Source organism: Schistocerca piceifrons, chromosome 1, assembly GCF_021461385.2.
Source record: "Schistocerca piceifrons isolate TAMUIC-IGC-003096 chromosome 1, iqSchPice1.1, whole genome shotgun sequence".
In the NCBI taxonomy this organism is placed as follows: Eukaryota; Metazoa; Arthropoda; class Insecta; order Orthoptera; family Acrididae; genus Schistocerca; species Schistocerca piceifrons.
Window position 1 is genome coordinate 1,000,480,548 of NC_060138.1, and position 18,046 is coordinate 1,000,498,593.

The following is an 18,046-nucleotide window of genomic DNA, read 5'->3' on the forward strand; positions in this document are numbered from 1 at the left end:
CAGTTTTTTTTCCTCGGCGCGATGGTATTCCCTGGGCAACCTCCGCTTTCAGGAAGGTACAATGAATCAACACAAGTAAGCATCCATCCTTGGGGACCATGTCCACCCCTCCATGCAGTTTGTTTTTTCCTTGTCGTGATGGCACCTACCATGAGCTACATGTGACACAGCTCACAGTATACATGAGTGGTTCTAAGAGCACCAGGATGAATTTACCGTACCCCTCTGGCTAGCAAACTTCCCTGTCGAGAATCTGTAGGACCACCTCGATCGGCCTGCACGCCGCATGGCCACGGCACTGGAGTCCGCATGGCTCCATATCCCTGTCAGTACCTTCCAGATCTCTGTTGACTCTCTTGCAGCAGGTTTTGCAGAGGTCCACACTGCAATAGAACAACCCGATCGAGGTGATTCTATGTTGGGTTTCCATACAGGGAGTTTGATGGTCAGGTAAGTGCAGTAAACTCACCCTGGTGCTCTTCGAACCAGACACACATGCGAGCTGTGTGACATGTTGCAATGTCCTGCTGGTAGATGCCGTCATGTAGTGGTGTAAAAGGTCCCCACAGAAAGACGAATAGCCACGCGGGATTAGCCGAGCGGTCTAGGGCGCTGCAGTCATGGACTGTGCGGCTGATCCCGGCAGAGGTTCGAGTCCTCCCTCGGGCCTGGGTGTGTGTGTTTGTCCTTAGGATAATTTAGGTTAAGTAGTGTGTAAGCTTAGGGAGTGATGAGCTTAGCAGTTAAGTCCCATAAGATTTTACACACATTTGAACATTTGAAAGACGAATATTTGTGTTGATCAATTGTGCCTTGCTGGATGACGAGACCACCCACGGACTGCCACGAAATCATTCCCCAGCCCATGACACAACCTCCTCCAGCTTGAAATCTTTGCTTTCAGACGTATCACGCCGTACACGCCAACAGCCATCTGTCAGAAGGAGCACAGAACGTGATTCATCTGAAAATACCACCTGTCGCCACTCAGCTTACGTCCGATTGTGGTACTGGTGTACAATACAAATTCTGGCCTCTGTCGTTGATGGACAGCATTCAGCCCGGGTACATGAAACAGGCGCCTTTAGCCAAGGGCCATATGCTGCAATGGTCGTTGAGCGGTCTTTCAGGAGACACTGTTGGTGGCCCGCTAGTTCGTCTAGCTGCTCAGTGACTCAACAGTTGCAAGAGTTGCAAGTCTGTTCACTAGGAGGCATTTCTACAGCTGTCATTCAACTGTGTCATCTGTGCCATGTGGTGTACCACAGTAGCCTGTGCGCCGGGTTTGGATGGCGCCATTTTGCCATGCACGGTGTACTTTAACCACAGTGGCAAGCGAACATTTTACAGAGTTAGCCATTTAGGTAATGCTTTCACTCTTGGTCCGAAAGCCAATGATCATACTCTTTTGGATGTCAAGTAAATCGCTTCGTTCCCCCCTTACAACGATCGCATTGTTATCCGCGTCCTGCCCCGCCCCGCTTTATATGCATTCCACTTCTAGTGCTACCACCTGCTACCTGTGAGTGGTTACTGCACCTTGACGTCGAACATAGGCGGTGGTTACATTAATGTGACTGGTTTGTATATATGAAATTTACCAACTGTCCCGTTTCTTCCTTCATGGTAAGTGTCAGATATTGGCGGAACTATTTACAGAGATACATAGGATGGCATACAAAACTATCTTAATTCTCTGCAGTGTCGATGCAGGTGCACCCTGAGTAGTTGTACAACGGACTCTGTGCCATTACTCCGTAAGAAGCAGTTCCATTACCTTAATGGAAGAGAAATGCAGGCAGGCACTGAGTCTTCAGGCCACAAGTGGCCCATGGGGACCATCCGACCGCCGTGTCATCCTCAGATGAGGATGCAGATAGGAGAGGCGTGTAGTTAGCACACCGCTCTCCCGGTCGTTGTGATGGTTTTCTGTGACCGGAGCCGCTACTGTTCGGTAGAGTAGCTCCTCAGTTAGCATCACGGGGCTGAGTGCACCCCGAAAACTGGCAACAGTACAAGGCGGCCCGATGGTCACCCATCAAAGTGCCGGCCACGCCCGACAGCGCTTAACTTCGGTGATCTGACGGGAACCGGTGTATCCACTGCGATCAGGCCGTTGCCAATGGAAGACAAAGACTGTTAGTAAATTGTTTATCTTGCAGAGACCGCCACTCAGGATTAGCCGAGCGGTCTACGGCGCTGCAGTCACGGACTCTGCGGCTGGTCCCAACGGAGGTTCGAGTCCTCCATCGGGCATGGGTGTGTGCGTTTGTCCTTAGAATAATTTAGGTTAAGTGATGTGTAAGCTTAGGGATTGATGACCTCAGCAGTTAAGTCCCATAAGATTTCACACACATTTGACCCTTTTTTTTTTTTTTTTTTTTTTTTTTTTTGCAGAGACCTAAACGTCTAAATGAAATATAAATGTGGGTAATATGGGCAGTCTGTGCGAATGGGAGCATGCCCACTTGCAAAGCGGACCAAATGGTTCAAATGGCTCTGAGCACTATGGGACTTAACAGCTGAGGTCATCAGTTCCCTAGAACTTATATCTACTTAAACCTAACTAACCTAAGGACACCACACACATCCATGCCCGAGGCAGGATTCGAACCTGCGACCGTAGCAGTCGCGCGGTTCCGGACTGAAGAGCCTAGAACCGCTCTGCCACCGCGGCCGGCGCAAAGCGGGAATCCCGCCTACAAAATCTTAATGAACGTGTCACCTACAATAGTTGTATATATCTCAGCAGTCACATTCCCGTTGAACACATTCGACATTGGCCTCATTCACCTGAGTGGGGCTATTGAATTGCTGTTTTAACAAACATTTTTCGAAAATCATGTGTTGGTAACTGCGAACACAATAATATAGCTGTTTAGAATAGATAAATCAGTTTTCATCGTTTCAAATGGAACAGCTCCATTTGAAACGATGAAACCTGTTTCATCTATCCTGAAAAGCCGCATTATGAACTATTATAGTTAGCAGTTACACAAAATGTCTTACTGAATCATGTTTTTACTTTGAAAAAAAAAACTCTGAACACACCGCTTTTACACATAATTTGCCCGAGTGTGATATGTTTAGAAACGCTCACGCATGCGCAGGGCTACATTACACTTTGCACATAATCAACGAGGTTTTTTATTTTGGCACGTTTTTCCCTTCTGGCTGTTATTGAGATCGGAGCATACTTCACGGAAACGTGTTCCCTCAGGACGTGGTATCTTCTTGGCAAAATGTCACCCACTAAGTCTGTTCAGTACAAGAACTGGAGAAAGAGTCGGGGGCCGTCCTGCTGGCTAATTGCCGCTGCCCGTGTTTTACCTGGGTTCGTCCACGGGCCAGACTTGAACTCGGCAACTTTTCACGACCGCAATAAGGGCATTCTGAAAGAGTGAGGTAATCCCATGCTCGATCTAGGCTACTCCGATGGCAGATAGCAGGATGGCCCGACCCCAGGAATGAGTCAAAGGGGGTGCTGTTCCTGGCCCTCACCGAGATCGTCAGTCCTGTGAACGACAGCGACTCCCTGACGTCACAGAGTGTTCCGCTGCGTAGCTCAAGTTAGTCACCAAGGGAAAAATATGGCAGAAAGGCACGTTTTGAAACGTATTTTTAGTGATTGTAGTAATATACGATTAACCTGCAGTGGTTATAAATTGAAACCTTACAGGAGAACTAAGAAACGTGGATGGCGATGTTGTGGTAAAAACTCGTGGTGATCTGCTACATTTTTTGCAGTAGACAGCGTAAAATTGTTTTCGTGTTTGCAAGGCACTCACGAGCACACACCAATTCCAGAACACTTGTTATACACGAAAATGTATTTAATATTGTTTAAACAAAAAGCGAAGCTTTGGATGGAAAACCTTAGAAACGTAAACGCAGGCACACAGATCACAAGCCAACACATTAGCGAAGAAGGATGTAAGGTACATTAGCAAAAAATTTTACGCATACACGTTTGAAGAGTATGCCGAAACTGCCAAAATCCGCGTCGATAATTCATGTTGTCTTATCGCAAATGGAGGTGACAATTACAAAAGGCGAAGTCTTTGTCCTTAATAATGGTACGGAAAATGGTCATCTTGTTTTTTCTACCAACTTCAATCTACAATACCTATGTCAGGAGGAAACTACATGTACATTGATGCCGGTACTTTTCAGTCTGCAGTGAAACACTTTCTCCGGTTATTCAAGATCCACAGTTACTAATGAGGTTCTTACATATTATTAGTGTTCAGCCTTATAACAGATAAGAAGGAAACATATTCGAAATTTTACAGCGTGTTCGAGATTAATGTAGAGAGAAGCAATTGTCTTTTAATCCAAAAGACGGCGGTAACTGATTTCGAACAGTCCATCGAGGAGAGTATGAAGATTGCCTTCCAATCGGTCAAGCTTACTGGTTGTCGCGTTCACTTGGCTCAAGCTTGGTAAGTACAGCTGTATTTGTTATTTTAAGAAAACTGTATTACTACTGAACGATAAACGGCCATAATTATTATATAATATTTTTTACATTTTTAAACACAGTAGAAAACAGTCATTCCTAAAGTTACTTATACATTATTCACGCTGCCAAGGGTTCAGTACATAGCTCAAGTCACTCACCTTAAAAAACTTTTGCCTTTTAAGTTTTCGCACACATTAATTTTTATCCATATTTCAGGTGGCGAAAAAGACAAACATTTGGTTCGGCTTCGACGTACAAAGACCAGAACAGTGAAAGAGGCCAGTGGCTGGATTACATCTTTGGGCTTAGTTACTCAAATCCCCAAGATGTTCCTAATGTTTTTGCCGACCTGGTCATCATAGAGCCACAAGACCAAAAACTCATCAAATTTGCCGATTATATAACTGAAAATTACATTGATTACGAATAAAACGTGAAATTCCTCCTCGTGTTTGGGCTGCAGATTGCGTTTCCTTACGGAGAACGTAAATTTTTATTTGTGAGACATCCAAAAGTGTTCTGCAACATGTTCACGGCAAACAATTGGGTCGGATTTGTTTCCCATCGAAAAGTTATGGAGAACGAATCACGCTCATGAAAGCTTTGATTCCCTTTTCAATGCTTCGAGTAAATCTCCTCACCCAACCATCTTCAGGTTTGTGAAATGTTTGAAGCATAAACAAGCTGATGGCTACATAAGAATTAACTCTGAAAAAATGGCCACATCATCAAAACGGCCTCAAAAATGAGGAAAAGCTAAGCTTTCCTACAACAGAAATTAAATTTACTCAGAAATGGTGAAAGAGACAAAACAGAATTTGTAAAGTGCTTTACACACAACCCGGCCGAGAACAGAATATAAGATGAAAGAAATTCAGTTGTTTTCGGGATATATTTTTGTGTGCGATATTTTTAATAAAAGTTTGTGTTTCTGTATGATTTGTTTTCTTTTTTTTTTTTTTTTTTTTTTGCTTATTCATTCTTCCAGTATTTACAAATTTACAATATTCTTTCAGAGCGTTGTCAATAGTGGCGAAGCCCGTACATTTGCTCCGTTCCAAAAAATGGTTCAAATGGCTCTGAGAACTATGGGACTTAACATCTGAGGTCATCGGTCACCTAGGACTTAGAATTACTTAAACCTAACTAACCTAAGGACATCACATACATCCATGCCCGAGGCAGGATTCGAACCTGCGACTGTAGCGGTCGCGCGGTTCCAGACTAAAGCGCCTCGAACCGCTCAGTCACTGCGGCCGGCTGCTCCGTTCAGATTTCGAACAGTGTCAGTTCCCTCCAGCACTACGTTAGACATTAATTGAGTCCATGCCATGTCGTTTTGCGGCACTTCTGCGTGCTCGCGGGGGCCCTACACGATATTAGGTAGGTGTACCAGTTTCTTTGGCTCTTCGGTGTATATGCATGTGTCATGTAGTAGAGAAAAATTTAATAAGTACATTACATACACCGCCGGAGAGAAATTGCATCATCCTCAAGACTGCTAAGTGGCACCAGGGAATAGTATGTGCATACTGAGGAGCTGTAGTGGTCGTGATTCATTTGGTTCACTCTTCATCAGCAACTGTTCCGAGTTTAGAGGGACCAGTGTTTTTCAACATTCGTTCTAGGGTACAACCAAGCCCCACTGACGAGGACATACTGCTGTTAAACAGCTTCAACCATTTGAACGGTGTCGCATTTTAGACCTGTGGGTAGCTGGACATGGGTATCGACGGACTGCTTCTCATATTGGACACAATGTATCGGTGCTCTGCCGCTGCTTTCATCAGTGGTCCGACGAACATTTTCTCACCTGTAACCCAGCTTCTGGCCCCCATATAATACACATGCACGTCAAGATCGACACATGTTAGTGGCGGTGGCTGACCGAATATTATCCACAGATGAAATCCGTGCACATGTCTCACTTATTGTCATCACGGACCATTGGGAACCTTCTGCTTCTAGCAGGATTAAGATCACGTATGCCTCTGGCCACCCTATTACTGACACGGCGACACCACCAATCATGGCTACTCTAGTGTCATGAAAAAGTTCACTGGACATTGGAATAGCGTTCCGATTTCTTCAGTGATGAGAGTAGGTTCTGTCTGTATGCGTATGATAGACATAGACCTGGCGAGCGGCCTATTCTAGAGCGCATTCTTCACGGCACACACATCCCATCCCAGCCTTCATGGAGATGGCGACCCTCGGTTGCAACTCACAGTCACGTTTGGCGTCTCTGCAGGGTAAAGCAGCCACTGCCTGCTACATTGCACAGGCTGTATCCCCGTCCTACTGCCATTCCTTCGACGTGAAGGTGATGGGCCTTTTCAGCAGGACTATGCACACCCACGTATAGCTGCTGCGGCGCAACATGCCATTTGTGAAGTACAGCAAATGCCCTAGCCAGTAGCATCACCAGATCTCTCAGAAAGTAAACATGTATGAGAGATGATGACGCAGGAATTTGCTCGTTCTCCAGGGGCCTGTATGAACCATTACCTACACTACTGGCCATTAAAATTGCTACACCACGAAGATGACGTGCCACAGACGCGAAATTTAACCGACAGGAAGAAGATGCTGTCATATGCAAATGATTAGCTTTTCAGAGCATTCACACAAGGTTGGCGCCGGTGGCGACACCTACAACGTGCTGACATGAGGAAAGTTTCCAACCGATTTCTCATACACAAACAGCAGTTGACCGGCGTTGCCTGGTGAAACGTTGTTATGATGCCTCGTGTAAGGAGGAGAAATGCGTACCATCACATATCCGACTTTGATAGAGGTCGGATTGTAGCCTATCGCGATTGCAGTTTATCGTATCACGACATTGCTGCTCGCGTTGGTCGAGATCCAATGACTATTAGCAGAATATGGAATCGGTGGCTTCAGGAGGGTAATACGGAATACCGTGCTGGATCCCAACGCCCTCGTATCACTAGCAGTCGAGATGACAGGCATCTTATCCGCATGGCTGTAACGGATCGTGCAGCCACGTCTCGATCCCTGAGTCAACAGATGGGGACGTTTGCAAGACAACAACCATCTGCAGGAACAGTTCGACGACGTTTGCAGCAGCTCGGAGACCATGGCTGCTGTTACCCTTGACGCTGCATCACAGACAGGAGCGCCTGCGATGGTGTACTCAACGACGAACCTGGGTACACGAATGGCAAAACGTCGTTTTTTCGGATGAATCAAGGTTCTGTTTACAGCATCATGATGGTCGCATCCGTGTTTGGCGACATCGGGGTGAACGCACATTGGAAGCGTGTATTCGTCATCGCCATACTGGCGTATCACCCGGCGTGATTGTATGGGGTGCCATTGGTTACACATCTCTGTCACCTCTTGTTCGCATTGACGGCACTTTGAACAGTGGACGTTACATTTCAGATGTGTTACGACCCGCGGCTCTACCCTTCATCGATTCCTGCGAAACCCTACATTTCAGCAGGATAATGCACGACCGCATGTTGCAGGTCCTGTACGGGCCTTTCTGGATACAGAAAATGTTCGACTGCTGCCCTGGCCAGCACATTCTCCAGATCTCTTACCAATTGGAAACGTCTGGTCAATGGTGGCCGAGCAACCGGCCCGTTGCGTATCAAGGCCGTTATTACGGCCAGACGTGGTTGCTCTGGGTACTTATTTCTCAGGATTTATACACCCAGATATGTGAAAATGTAATCACATGTCAGTTCTAGTATAATATATTTGTCCAATGAATACCCGTTTATCATCTGCATTTCTACTTGGTGTAGCAATTTTAATGGCCAATAGTGTAATTGCCCTCCCCCCATGAACCATGGACCTTGCCGTTGGTGGGGAGGCTTGCGTGCCTCAGCGATACAGATAGCCGTACCGTAGGTACAACCACAACGGAGGGGTATCTGTTGAGAGGCCAGACAAACGTGTGGTTCCTGAAGAGGGGCAGCAGCCTTTTCAGTAGTTGCAAGGGCAACAGTCTGGATGATTGACTGATCTGGCCTTGTAACAGTAACCAAAACGGCCTTGCTGTGCTGGTACTGCGAACGGCTGAAAGCAAGGGGAAACTACGGCCGTAATTTTTCCCGAGGGCATGCAGCTTTACTGTATGATTACATGATGATGGCGTCCTCTTGGGTAAAATATTCCGGAGGTAAAATAGTCCCCCATTCGGATCTCCGGGCGGGGACTACTCAAGAGGATGTCGTTATCAGGAGAAAGAAAACTGGCGTTCTACGGATCGGAGCGTGGAATGTCAGATCCCTTAATCGGGCAGGTAGGTTAGAAAATTTAAAAAGGAAAATGGATAGGTTGAAGTTAGATATAGTGGGAATTAGTGAAGTTCGGTGGCAGGAGGAACAAGACTTCTGGTCAGGTGACTACAGGGTTATAAACACAAAATCAAATAGGGGGAATGCAGGAGTAGGTTTAATAATGAATAGGAAAATAGGAATGCGGGTAAGCTACTACAAACAGCATAGTGAACGCATTATTGTGGCCAAGATAGACACGAAGCCCACACCTACTACAGTAGTACAAGTTTATATGCCAACTAGCTCTGCAGATGACGAAGAAATTGAAGAAATGTATGATGAAATAAAAGAAATTATTCAGATTGTGAAGGGAGACGAAAATTTAATACTCATGGGTGACTGGAATTCGAGTGTAGGAAAAGGGAGAGAAGGAAACATAGTAGGTGAATATGGATTGGGGGACAGAAATGAAAGTGGAAGCCGCCTGGTAGAATTTTGCACAGAGCACAACATAATCATAACTAACACTTGGTTTAAGAATCATGAAAAAAGGTTGTATACATGGAAGAACCCTGGAGATACTAAAAGGTATCAGATAGATTATATAATGGTAAGACAGAGATTTAGGAACCAGGTTTTAAATTGTAAGACATTTCCAGGGGCAGATGTGGACTCTGACCACAATCTATTGGTTATGACCTGTAGATTAAAACTGAAGAAACTGCAAAAAGGTGGGAATTTAAGGAGATGGGACCTGGATAAACTAAAAGAACCAGAGGTTGTACAGAGATTCAGGGAGAGCATAAGGGAACAATTGACAGGAATGGGAGAAATAAATACAGTAGAACAAGAATGGGTAGCTTTGAGGGATGAAGTAGTGAAGGCAGCAGAGGATCAAGTAGGTAAAAAGACGAGGGCTAGTATAAATCCTTGGGTAACAGAAGAAATACTGAATTTAATTGATGAAAGGAGAAAATATAAAAATGCAGTAAGTGAAACAGGGAAAAAGGAATACAAACGTCTCAAAAATGAGATCGACAGGAAGTGCAAAATGGCTAAGCAGGGATGGCTAGAGGAGAAATGTAAGGATGTAGAGGCCTATCTCACTAGGGGTAAGATAGATACTGCCTACAGGAAAATTAAAGAGACCTTTGGAGATAAGAGAACGACTTGTATGAATATCAAGAGCTCAGATGGAAACCCAGTTCTAAGCAAAGAAGGGAAAGCAGAAAGGTGGAAGGAGTATATAGAGGGTCTATACAAGGGCGATGTACTTGAGGACAATATTATGGAAATGGAAGAGGATGTAGATGAAGATGAAATGGGAGATACGATACTGCGTGAAGAGTTTGACAGAGCACTGAAAGACCTGAGTCGAAACAAGGCCCCCGGAGTAGGCAATATTCCATTGGAACTACTGACGGCCGTGGGAGAGCCAGTCCTGACAAAACTCTACCATCTGGTGAGCAAGATGTATGAAACAGGTGAAATACCCTCAGACTTCAAGAAGAATATAATAATTCCAATCACAAAGAAAGCAGGTATTGACAGATGTGAAAATTACCAAACTATCAGCTTAATAAGTCACAGCTGCAAAATACTAACACGAATTCTTTACAGACGAATGGAAAAACTAGTAGAAGCCAACCTCGGGGAAGATCTGTTTGGATTCCGTAGAAACACTGGAACACGTGAGGCAATACTGACCTTACGACTTATCTTAGAAGAAAGATTAAGGAAAGGCAAACCTACGTTTCTAGCATTTGTAGACTTAGAGAAAGCTTTTGACAATGTTGACTGGAATACCCTCTTTCAAATTCTAAAGGTGGCAGGGGTAAAATACAGGGAGCGAAAGGCTATTTACAATTTGTACAGAAACCAGATGGCAGTTATAAGAGCCGAGGGACATGAAAGGGAAGGAGTGGTAGGGAAGGGAGTAAGACAGGGTTGTAGCCTCTCCCCGATGTTGTTCAATCTGTATATTGAGCAAGCAGTAAAGGAAACAAAAGAAAAATTTGGGGTAGGTATTAAAATTCATGGAGAAGAAATAAAAACTGTGGGGTTCGCCGATGACATTGTAATTCTGTCAGAGACAGCAAAGGACTTGGAAGAGCAGTTGAATGGAATGGACAGTGTCTTGAAAGGAGGATATAAGATGAACATCAACAAAAGCAAAACAAGGATAATGGAATGTAGTCTAATTAAGTCGGGTGATGTTGAGGGAATCAGATTAGGAAATGAGGCACTTAAAGTAGTAAAGGAGTTTTGCTATTTGGGGAGCAAAATAACTGATGATGGTCGAAGTAGAGAGGATATAAAATGTAGGCTGGCAACGGCAAGGAAGGCGTTTCTGAAGAAGAGAAATTTGTTAACATCCAGTATTGATTTAAGTGTCAGGAAGTCATTTCTGAAAGTATTCGTATGGAGTGTAGCCATGTATGGAAGTGAAACATGGACGATAAATAGTTTGGACAAGAAGAGAATAGAAGCTTTCGAAATGTGGTGCTACAGAAGAATGCTGAAGATTAGATGGGTAGATCACATAACTAATGAGGAAGTATTGAATAGGATTGGGGAGAGGAGAAGTTTGTGGCACAACTTGACCAGAAGAAGGGATCGGTTGGTAGGGCATGTTCTGAGGCATCAAGGGATCACAAATTTAGTATTGGAGGGGAGCGTGGAGGGTAAAAATCGTAGAGGGAGACCAAGAGATGAATACACTAAGCAGATTCAGAAGGATGTAGGTTGCAGTAGGTACTGGGAGATGAAAAAGCTTGCACAGGATAGAGTAGCATGGAGAGCTGCATCAAACCAGTCTCAGGACTGAAGACCACCACAACAACAGTGTAATTGCAATAAAAGGAACAATACCTTTGGCTTTGTCGCCAGGTGGGAGGGGGGGGGGGGGGAGGATACACTGTGTACTGATGCGATTGTTTGGGAACCCTCTGTTGTGACATAAGAGGTGTTTGGGAAAAGTAATAAGACTGATTTTTTTATCTATAAAAGGTTTTGTAGATAAAAAGGTTTTGTCTGCTTGAAAGTAGTTCCCTTCGGCAGCTATACACCGGCCGAGTCGTTGTTCCCTGTCTTGGTAGCAGCGCTGAAAGGCTGCAGTTGGCAGGCCCTTAAACATGACGCTTACACTCTTTGAATGTTCTCCAGAGATCCAAAATGACATCCTTTTAAGACATTTTTTTGAATTTCTGGAAAAGTAAAAACTCACAAGGACTCAGATCTTGTGAACAGGGTGGCTGTTGAAAAGCAGGAATGTCTTTTGAGGTCAAAAATTCAGTGATGGAAGTAGCGGTGAGACATGAGACGTTGTCATGATGCAGTATCCACTTGTATGGAATGTCCGCTTTCAGTGGTTCAAATGGCTCTGAGCACTATGCGACTTAACTTCTGAGGTCATCAGTCGCCTAGAACTTAGAACTTATTAAACCTAACTAACCTAAGGACATCACACACATCCACGCCCGAGGCAGGATTCGAACCTGCGACCGTAGCGGTCGCCCGGTTCCAGACTGTAGCGCCTAGAACCGCCCGCTTTCATTCCAGTCACTCCTTTCCCGAGCCTTTGAAGGACATCTTTGTAAAACACTTGGTTGACAGATTGTCCTTAAGAAACAAATTCTTTATGCACGACACCCATACTGTCAAAAAAACAAATCAGCATTGTTTTGATCTTTATTTGCTCATTCAAGCTTTTTTCAGTCGAGGGAAGGTCTCAATGCCACACTCCTCACTTTTCCGCTTTGTGTCAGGTTCGTACTCAAAAATCCAGGATTCACCACTGTGATCACACTGGTGGCCATTTGCAATACTCTCAAGAAGAACAACGCACACGTTTTTTCGACAGTATTTCTGCTCAGTTGTGCGGTTTTCGGCAACATTTTTTCGCAAGCCTTTCGCATGTGCAAAACTTAAGTCAAAATTTGATGTTTGGTGAAAGTGTTTAACAGGTCATCCATCATCCTTAATGTTAAGCGTCAGTGTGATCTCACAAGAGCAAGCACACGTTTGACGTTCTCATCAGTTACTTGAAGTTGAAGGCCTCGCTGATGCAGGCTCATCTTCAAAGTGCTCTGCACCTTCCAAAAATGATTTGTGGCAGCGAAAAACTTGTACTGTTAATAAGGAATGTTGCCCATGTGCCTGTTTCAACTTTTCAAAGGTCACACTCGCAGATTCCCCAAGTTTAACACAAAACTTGATGGCATAACGTTGCCCTAAATTCCGCTGTTCCAACTGAAACATAACTTTACTTATGGAGCTCAGAAAAATCAAGTTTTGGCTGTATGGAGCTGAAACTTGGATTGAACATCTGGAAGGGATGAACACACCGATCTACATAAGTAGAACAATACAGTGTTGGCAGATCGCTCGCAGTGTTGTCAGTCTCATTACTTTTCTCCTAAACCTCGCACATGTTTCATTTGATCTGAATTTGTTATCATATACTTCTGCAATGTTGAAATATCTGTCACCACAATACGAAACCGCTATCGATCAGCAAAATGCAAAACGATCATAGGCACACTTAAAACCGCTTTCAAAGAGATTGTTCAATCAAGAGAAAAAATACGTAGCGTCCGTATGTTACAGATACGTCGGAAAATATGCTTTACAAACGAGACGTTTATGTCAGCGTTTTCGTAATATTTTATCCAGTTCCTGTACAGTGTTTGGCGTTTGTTGCATGACCTTCAGGCCAGAGCCTAATGAAAAAAAATTAGAGTCTTCAGGAAAAAGCAAGTCTCGTCTGGAAAGACGACCTGTTGCCATTCTACCACGCTCATGCGTGAGTAGCAGCCGTTACGTCCACATCCTGTAGTCGAGAAAATCTGTCTCATATTAAGCTTCAATCACAGCGGCACAAAATACAGTGCTACGTTTCTTGCGTGGTTGTTTTATGCTCGCTCTAGTACCGTCCTATGCCTTTTACTTTGTTGAGCCAATCTTCCCCTATTTACTGCACCTTACATCATTGTTAAGTGCGTCACATTGGTTACTTTTTCCTCCCCCTTCCCACTATGTGTGCACATTGTTTACTTTTTTCTGCTCCTATAACCACTTCTGGATTTGGAGCAAAGCACACACTAACCACTATCGCTTTCCGTAAATATTCACCGGAATTCGTCCTAACCTTTGTAGTCCTTCATTTATTATTTTGCCTGTCCACTGAACATTGAATTGTTAACACCATACCACACTTCATATGTTCCAGCTTCTTCTTGCTTAATTTTTTCACGGTCTGTCTTTACATTCCGTAAACTGTTTCGTAGTTTCATGTGATCTGTAATCTCTCTTTTTTTTAATTTTCTTCGTTTGCGTCAATCCACGTATAATGACTATCCCTTACGACCTTATTTTCAATTTTTATTTACACGTCAAGTTTCGTTAGACCAAATTGAGGAGCAAACCTCTAAGGTCATGGAACGTGTCATTACATGAAATTACCACATAAAAGTAATAACAGATAAAATTAAGATATTTATGAAAAGTCAAGCCATAAGTTTAAGTAACTGCAGTCAACAATACACCAAGAATCAGCTTAATTTTTCAAGGATCTCCTCGACAGAATAGAAGGAGTGGCCCATGAATAAATTCTTCAGTGCAGATTGAAAAGCGTCTGGATTACTGCTAAGATTTTTGAATTCTAGTGGTAGCGTAGTGAAAATGGACGCAGCAGTATACTGCACACCTTTCTGCGTAAGCGTTAAGGAAGTCCGTTCCAAATGAAGGTTTGATTTCTGCCGAGTACTAACTGAGTGAAAGCTGCTTATTCTTCGGAATAAGCTAATATTGTTAACAAGAAATGACAGTATGGAATATTTTGAGAGGCCAATGTCAAATACCCAGACTCGTGAACAGGGGTCGACAAGAGGTTCGTGAACTATAAACTTACACCACTTATTGCCCGAATCGCCCGTTTCTGAGCCAAAAATATCCTTTTACAACGAGTAGAGTTACCCCAAATTATAATACCATACGATATAAGCGAATGAAAATAGGCAAAGCAGACTAATTTTCGTGTCAAACGATCTCTCACTTCGATACCGTTTGAATAGAAAAAAGTGGCAGCATTAAGTCTTTGAACAAGATCCTGAATGTGGGCTTTCCATGACAATTTACTACCTATCTGAACACCTAGAAATTTGAACTGTTCAGTTTCACTAATCATATGCCCATTCTGTGAAATTAAAATATTAGGTTTCAACTGCACTATTTGAAACCGAGCCAATATTGCTCACAAGATCCTGTACTACCAAGCTAGTGTCATCAGCAAACAGAAATATTTTAGAGTTACCTGTAATACTAGAGGGCATATCATTTATATAAATAAGGAACAGGAGTGGCCCCATCACTGATCCCTGAGGCACCTCCCCCCCCCCCCCCCCCACTTGACTGTACTCCACTCAGAACCCACATCACAGCCATTCTAGACACTGTGAATAATGACCTTTTGCTCTCTGTTGCTGAAGCAAGAGGTGAACCAATTGTGAGCTACTCCCCCTATTCCGTAATCGTCCAACTTCTGGAGCAACATTTTGTGATCAACACAATCAAACGCCTTAGTTAAATCAAAAAAATATGCCTAGCGTTCCAAACCTTTTCATTTAACCCATCCAGTACCTCACAGAGAAAAGAGAATATAGCATTTTCAGTTGTTAAATGACTTCTAAAGCCGAACTGCACATTTGATAGCAAATCATGTGATATAAAATGATCAATTATCCTTATATATACAGCCTTTTCAATAACTTTTGCAAACACTGATGGCTTAGAAATAGGTCTAAAATTCTCTACATTATCCCTTTCTCCCTTTTTATAAAGCGGCTTTACTACTGAGTACTTTAATCGTTAGGGAAACTGACCATTACTGAAGGAAAAATTACAAATATGGCTAAATACACGGCTAACATGTGCAGCACAGTACTTTAATATTCTGCTAGACACCCCATCATGTCCATGAGAATCCTTTAGTCTTCAGTGATTTAATTCTTAATTCAGTCTCCCCTTTTTATCACAGAGGAGTATTTCAGACATCAACCTCGGAAAGGCATTTGCCAAGAATGTTATATGACTCCCTGTAGAAGCTAAGTTTTTATTTAGTTCACCAGCAATGCTCAGAAAATGATCGTTAAATACTTTACATATAGCTTTTTTTCAGTAACAGAAATATTTTTACTACAAACTGACTTTATATCGTCAACCTTGTGCTGCTGACCAGATACTTCCTTCACAACTGACCATATAGCTTTAATTTTATCCTGTGAATTAGCTATTCTGTTTGCATACCACATACTCTTTGCCTTCCTAATGACACTTTAAGCACCTTACAGTACTGGTTGTAATGGACTACTGTAGCTTGATTGTGACTACTTCTAACATTTTGATATAATTCCCGCTTTGTTCTACATGATATCCTTATCCCACTAGTCAGCCACCCGGGCTGCCTTTCACTGCTAGTACACCGTTTAGAACGTTCTGATGGAAAGCAACTCTCAAAGAGCATGAGAAATGTGTCAAGGATAGCATTATATCTGTCATCTATGTTATTGGCATTATAAACACCCTGCTACTCTTGTTCCTTGACGAGGTTTAAAAAACTCTCTATTGCTGTTGGATTAACTTTCCTAGATAGTTTGTAATTATATGTGACATTTGTTTGAGTAAAAAGCCTTTGATGTAAAATTTGTGCATCATGGTCTGAAAGGCCATTCTCCCTTTTACCAACAGAATGCCCATCTAGTAATAAAGAATGAATAAAAATATTGTCTGTAGCTGTGCTACTGTTCCCCTGCACTCTAGCTGAAAAAAAAAACAGTCTGCATCAGATAATATGAATTTAAGAGATGTACCAACGTCCTTTTTGTTGTACCATCATACACAAAATTTATATTTAAGTCACCACATATAATTAATTTCTGGTACTTCCTATAAACTGAATCAAGAACCCTCTCTAGCTTGAGCAGAAATGCTCTAAGGCAGAGTTCGGGGTCCTATAAACAACAATTAGAAGTTTAGTTTCACTAACTTCAACTGTCCCTGCACAGCATTCAAATATCTGTTCAGTGCAGTGCCGTGATACGTCTGTAGACTCAAATGGAATACTGTTTTTACGTACATGACCACACCCCCACCCCGCAAGCCAGCTAATCTGCATCCTGCTAAAGGAAGCCTCTGAATTGTCCAATTACTGCCTGAAGGGGACAGCGATCTTGGTGACAAATTGTTCACTACTCAGCCAGAACATTATGACCAACTACCTAATAGCCGATATGTCCACCTTTGGCATGGATAACAGCGACGATGTGTCGTGCCGGGAGCTGACATCACATCTGAACACAAGTCACCTAATTCCAATAAACTCTGAAGGGGGGGAGGGGGCGAGGGAGAGGGGCGATGAGCTCTGACGTCACGTTCAATCACATCCCAGATGCTTTCGATCGGGTTCAGATCTGGCGAGATGGGGGAGAGGGGCAGCACGTCAATTGGAACTCGCCACAGTGTTCCTCAAGCCACTCCATCTCATTCCTATCCTTGACTCATGGCGCATTATCTTGTTGAAAAATGCCACTTCCGCCGAGAAACCAATCGTCATGAAGGATGTAGGTGGTCTACAACAAGTGTATGAGCCTCCTTGGCCATCATGGTGCCTTCCAGGAGCTCCATTGGAGCCATGGATGCCTACGTGGATGTTCCCCAGAGCATAATGGATCCGCCACCAGCTTGTCTCCGTCCCACAGCACAGGTGTCAAGGAGCTGCTGCCCTGGAAAGCAACGGACTCGGGCCCTCCCATCAGCATGATGAAGGTATCGGGATTCATCAGACCATGCAACGCTCTGCCACTGCCCCAATGTCCACTGCCGATGGTCAAGTGCCCATTTCAGTCGTAGTTGCCAATGTCGTGGAGTTAATGTTGGCAAACGCTTGGGTCGTCGGGTACAGAGGCTCATCGTTAGGGGTGTCCGGTGCACTGTGTGTTCAGACACACTTGTATTCTGCCCAGAATTAAAGTCTGATGTTAGTTCCACCTCAGTTCACCGCTTGTCCTGTTTCACCAGTCTGCCTAGCATCCGACATCTGTAATGAGGGGTGGCCACCCAACTCTATGAAGTCTGGCGTGGTTTCACCTTGATATCGCCACGTATTGAAGACATCACACCAGTAACAGCACTACTCAAACACCCGACATGTCATGCAGTTTCTGAAACGCTCGAGCTGAGCCCCCAGGCCACCACAATTTACCCTCGGTCCATCTCACTTTGTCAGATAGATTGCGCGTCTTCCCAATTCAACAAACAGACAGCACGCTCACTG

The 18,046-nt window shown here is 43.8% G+C and overlaps 1 pseudogene; it reads right to left on the bottom strand.

Moving 5' to 3' along the window:
- Positions 1-2,004: 2,004 nt before the first annotated feature.
- On the bottom strand, positions 2,005-2,121 carry LOC124722048 (annotated as a pseudogene).
- Between the last annotated feature and the right edge of the window lie 15,925 nt (positions 2,122-18,046).